At 40.0% G+C, this 8510-nt stretch overlaps 1 pseudogene; it reads left to right on the forward strand.

Annotated features, from left to right (window-relative positions):
* Positions 1 to 4274, forward strand: part of LOC129519788 (CD9 antigen-like) — a 36401-nt pseudogene extending 32127 nt beyond the window's left edge.
* Positions 4275 to 8510: the final 4236 nt, after the last annotated feature.

Here is an 8510-nt window from a genome sequence, read left to right on the forward strand (position 1 = left end):
AATACCAGAAGAGAAATATAGAAATACCAGAAGAGAAATATAAGTAGACCAAGGAAATTTCAGAGTGTAGGTGGGATCACAGAAGAATTTATAGTAAAGACGTTTTTTGTTGGACCTTGGAAGATGAATAGGCTCTAAGACATAAAGAGTGGTTGGAGACTGATCCCTGGGTGGCTCAGAGGTTTGGCGCCTGCCTTTGGCCCAGGGCGAGATCCTGGAGTCAGTCCCAGGATCGGGTCCCACGTCGGGCTCCCTGCATGGGGCCTGCTTCTCCCTCTGCCTGTGTCTCTGTCCCCCCACCCCCTGTGTCTCTCAGGAATGAATAAATAAAAATCTTAAAAAAAAAAAAAAGAGTGGTTGGAGAAAAAGAGGGACAGGAGGAAGGGATCATAATTCCACAGGGCTTAAGTAATGTATTACCACTATGTGGCCACTATTAATAACAATTTCATTATTTAAAGGAATGATTAATAATAGATCATGTATTTTATAAAATGTATTTGGTATATTTTCATTTTTTACATATTTATTACTAAAATGTTGATCTCAACATATTTTGGTACATTTAATATATTTATTTCTTAATAGCTACTTATATAATTATTATTATTGGATAATAATTTATGTATTTTAGCAATACTACCTATCATAATAGCTCCCATTTACAAAGCATTTTTGCGTGTGTGCCATGCACTATTCCCAGCTATATAGCTGCTAAGTAAATTTTCACAATGATCCTGTGTGATAAGTACTATCAGTACTCCCATTCTACAAATAGAAAAGAAATGGAGGTTAACTAACTTGCCCAAAGTCACTACAGGAATGTGGAAGAACTGAGATGATGCTCTACTATCACAAGATTGGCCTTGCCATATGGCCATCTCACGATATGACAGCTTACTTCTCTCTCCAGTCCAGGAGAATCTCTCTCTTCAGAGTGCTAAAACTGAGTCCTATATAATCAAGGAAGTGAGGATCCCATGGCCTTTGCCATATAATGTAACTGAATTAAGGGAGTGACTATCTCATCATAAAAACAGCCCCATTCATGCTCAAGAGATGAGGATTTTCAGGACACATCCACCAGGGAAATCTTGAGAGCCATCTTAGAATTCTGTTACACTGTCGCAGAGGCAGATATTGGAAGAAGGACTGATGTGGAAGTTATTTACAAAGACGTTTTCTAAGCAAAAACCAGCAAAGAAATGGGGAAGTGGGCGGAGAAGTTAAAGGAGCCAAACAAGGATCCCAATACTCAGCAAAGTCTCATGAGGGATAACTTTAACTCAATTCCACCATGGAGCTGTGCAGTTTAGGTTACACCTAAGGGTGTCAGATCAGGAATGAGGGAGCTGAAGTATTACACTCCCATCTCAACTGGCCATTGGTAATAGGACTATGCATCAGGGATGCAAATTCCCAGAATCTTCAAGGTGTCCACAGGCAAACTAGACACTCAAAGCCTAAAAGCAGCTTTCTGACATAACAGTGCAGGTGCTGGCTGTCAAAAGTGAAAACCTCTGGGGATCAACATGAATAAAATGGCAAAAGGATCTGAGGAAATAGTAGGGGAGCATTAACATCATCTGTTACATGAACTTTTGATAAAAGCTTTTAAATATCAAAAGTACATCATTTTGTTATAAAAGAAATCACATGAATGTAATAAATTGTTTAATGCAATTATGTAGACTTCTGGTTTTGGCAAAATGATAAACTAAGTTAATATGGATGCCCCCTCACACACATATATATACACTATAATAATACATAAATGCTGAATAAATCTGGAAATAAGTTGAGAAAAGGTGATTCTTTAAACCTCTGCATGAAGCCTTGAACTCACTCTCAATCTGAACATGCATGAAATCTACCAGAATCAGCACAGCAAAGGCTTTGAGAACTGAACTATGGTGTAGACCACCAGGGAAGGTGCACAAACTGTGAAAACCAGAATAGCACTGCAAACTCTTTGAAAACTAAACTGACATTCTAAGCCCACAGAAGCCAGGTCAGGACTTGAGGTCTAAATTTCCTAGTGATAATTGCTTGCTTTAAAAAAAGAGAGGAGGAGGAGGAGAAAAGGAGAAGAAGCAGAAGCCATTCTCCAAATTTTAACTGAGCCCAGAATCTTATAACATAGCATTCAAAATGACCAAGATAAAGTCCAACATGCAAAGAACTAGGAAAATGTAAACAACTGGAAAGAAGAGGCGATCAACAGATATCATCACTCAGAGGACCCCAAATATTGAAATTATCAAACAGAAAAAGCTATGGCAGTTATTAGAACCATGCCACCTCAAGTAAGGGCAAATAATCTAGAAACAAATGGAATAATAGGCATTTTTAGCAAAGAAATAGAAACAATAATAAGCACTAAATGAGAATTCCATAACTCAAAATTACAAGAACAGAATTTTTTAAATTCACCAAAAGACCTCAGTAGTAGAACAGAGAAAAAAAAAACAGAGTCTAGTAACTTGAAGACAGATCTATAGAAATGATCCAATCTGAATAAGGGGAGGGGGAGTTAAATAATAAACAAGGCTTTGTATTGGAACAATATCAAAAGGTATAAGATTTATCTTGCTGGAGTCCCAGAAGGAGAGGAAAAAGAAAATGGTCCCCCAAAATCTTTAAATAATGGCTGAAAATGCCCCAAATTTGGTGAAAGACATAACTTTACAAATCCAAGAATCTCAGTGAACCACACCAAATAAGTTTAAAGAAAACCATACCCAGACATATAATTAAAATGCTGAAAACTTTCCCCAATTTTGCTTTCCTCGCCCTTCACAATGTCTTCTGAGAGAATCCCACAGAAAACCTCCACATATAAATCTCAGTGTCTCAGAGCCTGTTTCCTGGGGAACCCCACCTGTGATATAGTAAAATTAAGTTTACCCCTAGAGAGGGAGAGGGGAGAATGGAATTTGGAGCATGAATAGGAATAAAGTTCATAGGCTTAATCTGGGTATCAGTTATAGTGTTTTATTTTTTGTATGTTTGAAATATTTTATGAATTCTAAAAACATATCTATGTCTCCAGCAGAAATTGTGATACATATCATGGTAATTTAAGCCACATATTTCTGCCAGTCATGTAGTAACTTTTATAAAATTCATACTATATAATGTAGGTAATAATCTGACCCAAAGGTGAAAAAAATCTTTAAATATTGAGATGTCAAGTGAAATAACCTACATGTACTTGGCTCATTTTTTTTTCTGAAAGTCGCTTGTAAAAAATATTTTTTAAAATCTAGAGAGAAGGGATCCCCTGGGTGGCGCAGCGGTTTGGCGCCTGCCTTTGGCCCAGGGCGCAATCCTGGAGACCCGGGATCGAATCCCACATCGGGCTCCCGGTGCATGGAGCCTGCTTCTCCCTCTGCCTGTGTCTCTGCCTCTCTCTCTCTCTCTGTGACTATCAGAAATAAATTTAAAAAATGCAAAAAAAAAGAATACTTTAAAATCTAGAGAGAACAATTCTACAATAAAAACAAATATTCTATTTCCACAAGACCAAAATGATAAAGACTTTTTCTAACAGAGTTTCTTTTCACTGGGTTTTTTAATAGCAATATGGAAGAATAATAGTATCAAAAAGAAGTTCAGGCAGCCCCTTACACCTCAGGTCCCAGCCGTGCACACACCAGTAGTCCAGCTGTCCAGTCTTTAGCATACTGGTCAAAAAAGGAACCAGCACATCAAATACCTGCTCTTCAAATTTAATTTCATCTTCTGGCTTGCCAGGATTGCATTCCTTGTCATTGGACTTAGTTCTGAATTGAATCTGAAGCCAAGAGCATCTTGGAGCAAGAAAATCATCATTCCAGAAAGCTTCTACACTGAAATATATATTCTGAATGCAGCCGGTGCCCTCAGGATGCTGGTGAGTTTCCTAGGCTGCTGTGCAAGAGCCCCAGTGCATGCAAAGATTGTTCTTTGGCTTCTGCTTAATGATATTTGCCATTGAAATAGCTGCAGGCAACTGGGATATTCCCACAAAGATGAGATGATTAAGTCCAGGAGTTTTACAAGGATACCTACCAAGCTGAAAACCAAGGACAAGCCCCAGCAGGACACTAAAAGCCATCCACTCTGCATTGAACTGCTGTGGTTTAGCTGGAGTAGAACAATTTATCTCAGACATTTGCCCCTAAAAGGATTTACTCCCAAGCATCCCAGTGAAGCCTTGCTCTGAGGCCATCAAAGAGATCTTTGACAACAAATCCCACATCACCGGTGCATGGGCATCGGGATTGCTGTAGCACAGTCTTCAGTATGTCCCTGTACAGAGAGGAGCAGAGAGCCGAAGAGCAGAGACATCTAGAGTAAGTGTGTGCCCCTAGGCAGGAAAGTCTACCCCTGGGGAGATGGTTGATTATTTTCTTTGGGTTTTTTGGGGGCGGGGGTGGGGGTACTAACTTTAATATTCATTCTGCATTTTCAAACAAAAAAAAAGGTATCTTGTGTTTGTCTTTTTAATTCTTTATTCAATATTGGTAGTCGTAGTTGCTTTTGGGTTTTTTTTGTTGTTGTTGTTTTTGCTTATCAGGTTAAGCAGAAATCCTGCAATGAAAGGTACTTTATTTGCTAGAGTTTAGATAAAAGATGTTGTACATGAAGAGAAGGGTTTTGACTTGGCATGGATTTTTAAATGTCTAACACATTTAATCAGGTTGTAGATATGTACAATAAATGTACATTATGTTGTACATATGTACAAACAATGTACATTATGTTGAAGATAATGTCATACATAATGAAAGATAATGACAAGAAGTTTATATTGCATTTTTCATATATTATTTCATTCTATCAATAAAATGTCTTTAGTTAATGAATCTCCATGTTGTTGCATGGACACCACAGAAATTGAGCCGTAATTTCATATCCCTCACTACTTTACATACTAGCCCTCTGGACCGTTCCAACTCTAAAATGGCAATTCTAAAATGGAAAACTGCTATCGTATAACTTGACAGAATTGAAGAAGCCATTGGCCATGTGAATCATCAGGGGACAGAGTCACCCTCTGCTCCCTCACAGGTTCCAAAACTAGCTGGGGACCCTGGGAAGAGCCTGCTTGGTGAGAAATATCTTTTTCTCTTTCTAATGTGTGCACGCGCACACGCACATGTGCCTTCAAGTTCACAAGCCTGCAGCAGAGTGGGTGTGGAGAAAGGAGATGATCTCTAAAAAGCTGTATATAAAAGTTCCAAAAAACAAATCTGCCCACAAGGAATGAACCTCCAGGAGCGCAGATATATGGAGTAAAGGACAGAATAAGCAAAAATCTGTTTGCAGAATAGATTAAACATCAAAAAGAAAAGAAGAGGCAAAAAAAGAAAAAAGAAAGAAAAGAAAAAGAAACCTCTCCTCAGAGTAAAACTTTTTGTTTAGTTCTTATTTTTAATGCTTTCCCACAGAGAACAGAATATGAAACCAAGGAGCCCAATCTTATCTCAGAAAGAGAGCATTAAAGGGCGTAAGAAAGAGAACTCAAGAGTTATTCAACGGACAAAAGATTGAAGAGCTTTGGTGATATTTTTTTTTTCCAGAGAACGACTTACACTACGGGAGCCTGAGGGGAAAAGTAAGAAGTCGTGGATAAAGGCTAAGACTGGTAAGAAAGGTTTAGGCTGAAAATGAGGAGTGGCTCTGCAGGAAGAGCCAAAGGCTGTTTTCAAGGGTTGCCATCTGCTTCTGGGGACCAGAGCTATTTCAGGGCCTGTTCGGGGTTTCTAATCCTATGTCTGCAAAACAGGCAATGTCACCAGATGAGACTCAGATTACCCCAGGAAACCAGACAGTGTGGGTCCGCCAGCACTGGGTGAGTGACCACAATGTAAAGCGTACTCTGTCCAGATCTGCATGTCTTGTGCAGGAAACAAATTCCAAGTCTCTTGCTTTCAAGGGCTCTCTTACCCTCTCTAGGAGAAAACACATCCATATGGGGTAACAAGTGATTTTTATTTTTTTTATTTTTTTTTTAACAAGTGATTTTTAAAGACTGCACATTGAGGTCTCCCCTTAAGTACCGTTGTGTACCATGGGGGAGGTAAGTACTTGAGGGAAGCAGGAGAAAGCAAGGATGGAGTGAGGGGGGACTCAGATGATGACCAGAAACAGGGAAAAGAACGATGCGTAACTATTTCTCAGAAGAGGGAAGTTTCATACATTTATAAGTGGTAGGTGATCCGGCTTCGTGGAGAAGAATAAGAGGAAGATATAGCAGACAAAAACATCGTCAACTTCTAGAGTTCCAAGGCAGAATTGAGAAGAGTGTGCTTTAGTTTGCCTGAAGCATTTACTAAGATACATTGAAAACAAAACAAAATGAAATGCAATCAAAATGTTAGGCAGGTGGAGATCTAGCATGTTTTCATTTGGTGAATGAGAACAGAAAAGAGGCATGATCACAACTTCAGGTGGAAATGAGGAGAATGGGCTGAAACTGTCAAGAACTATGAAGACGCTGAGCTTTTACCTTACTTGCAAGCTAAAAAGGGAGCCTGAAGAAGTCATGAGCTCCTGCATCAGAAACAAGAGGGGTCCCACTTGTCTACGGCACAACCAGCACCCGAAAACCATTTTTGTTTTGGTCACCCCTACTCTCCAAATGCCAGGGGGTGATACAGAAGGGCCTCAGTGGATCCTGCATATACAGTAGGTTTGCACCACAGTTGAGGAACACTGAACTCATGAAACCCAAGTCTTCTATAATGGGCAGTAAGCCAGCCTGGCTGATTTTTGCACCAGAGGAAGATATTATTTTATTATACAGGCCAGTAAGCAAACTGGCATCCTTTGAAAGATCATCCAGAACAAAAAAAGTAGTTAGTCTTTCTGCCCACAAGATTATTAAAAAATGCAAGAGACCTATGGAGAGCGGTCTCTCTGTACAGTGGAAGGATGGGCAGCCCCTCAGAATGAGCGGATGGGAAGTCAAGATTTCAGAAATGAAGGAACATAACAGCAGGAAATACAGTAAGTGAGAAGGAAAGAATATAGCTTCTTTGCAAAAGAATCAGCAAAATGTATTATGATCTGAGGGTCTGAGTCTTTGGGGGAAGGACCGACAGGAAAGAAGAAGAGAAAGTATCAAACAAAACTACTCTGTATCAATTACCTATAGCTGCATAATAGATTACCCCAATAATAAACACCTATTATCTCACACAGTTTCATGGGTCAGGAATCTGGGGGCAGCTTAGCTGGGTAGTTCTGGTTCAGAGTTAGTCATGAGGTTGGAGTCTAGATGTCGACGAAGGCTGCAGTCCACTGAAGGCAGATACGCTCCCACACTGATATGCTTCCACACTGATAATTCATTCACATACCTGGCAAGTTAGTGCTGGCTGCCCTCAGGGAGCCTCAGTGCCTCCCCACGTAGATATCTCCGTAAGGAGAACACCTGCAAGACATGCAAACGAGCTTCCCCAAGGGTGAGTGATCCGAGAGAGAGCAAGCAATAAGGCATAATGCCTTTTATGATTTAGTCTCCGAAGGCACACACATGTACTCTTGACATATTCTATTCCTTACAAGCAAGTCACTAAGTCTAGCTCACACTCAACAGGAAGAGAACTGAGCTCCACATGTTATAGGGTAGGATGTCAAAGACTTGGGGTGCCTGGCTGGCTACCAAAGGAGCCAGCAACTCTTGATCTTGGGCTTATAAGTCTGAGCTTCACGTTGGGTGTAGAGATTACTTAAAAATTTAAAACAATAAAAATCTTAAAAGAAAGGAGTATCAAGGACTTTATGGATATATTTAAAAGCCCCCATCCCGGGATCCCTGGGTGGCTCAGCGGATTGGCACCTGTCTTTGGCCCAAGGCGTGATCCTGGAGACCCGAGATCCAGTCCCACATCAAGCTGCCTGTATGGGGCTTGGTTCTCCCTCTGCCTGTGTCTCTGCCTCTCTCTCTCTCTCTCTCTCTCTCTCTCTCTCTCTCCATGCCTCTCATGAATAAATAAAATCTTAAAAAAAAATCCCCCATCCTCTCCAAGTTTATGGACATGACACAATGAAGGAGCATATTATTATGGAGCAATAAATGATGTCACCACCAGCAAGACTATAGTTGAAGCAAGAGACAGGTCCTAGAGTAGGGGGTGGGAGGTGAGCTGCTTTGGGTGTTTAAGATAATATTCCCGAGTGGTAAATTTTCCAATTTATTTCTTAGTTAAAAATGTATATTCTCAAAAAAATGTATATCCTCTCTTTCATATCTCTGTTCCCTATCACTAGTACCTAGTACTTCATATACAGATAATCACAGAAATTTTTTGGTCTTATTTTGATTCAACTCTAATGCAAGTTGATGTTCCCATAGCAATTTTTAAAAAGCAAGCACTGCTGTCCAGGCAGAGGGGAAAAAATTGATCCAGAAGCTGAGGAGAAAATTGTGTTGATCTCTAACAGAGATTTATTACACTGAGGTTACAATCAGTCCCTGTCAGAGTCACAGGGTTCTTGTCGTTGGGTTGAAGAGCCAA

This window comes from Nyctereutes procyonoides, unplaced genomic scaffold, assembly GCF_905146905.1.
Source record: "Nyctereutes procyonoides isolate TBG_1078 unplaced genomic scaffold, NYPRO_anot_genome, whole genome shotgun sequence".
Taxonomy (NCBI): Eukaryota; Metazoa; Chordata; class Mammalia; order Carnivora; family Canidae; genus Nyctereutes; species Nyctereutes procyonoides.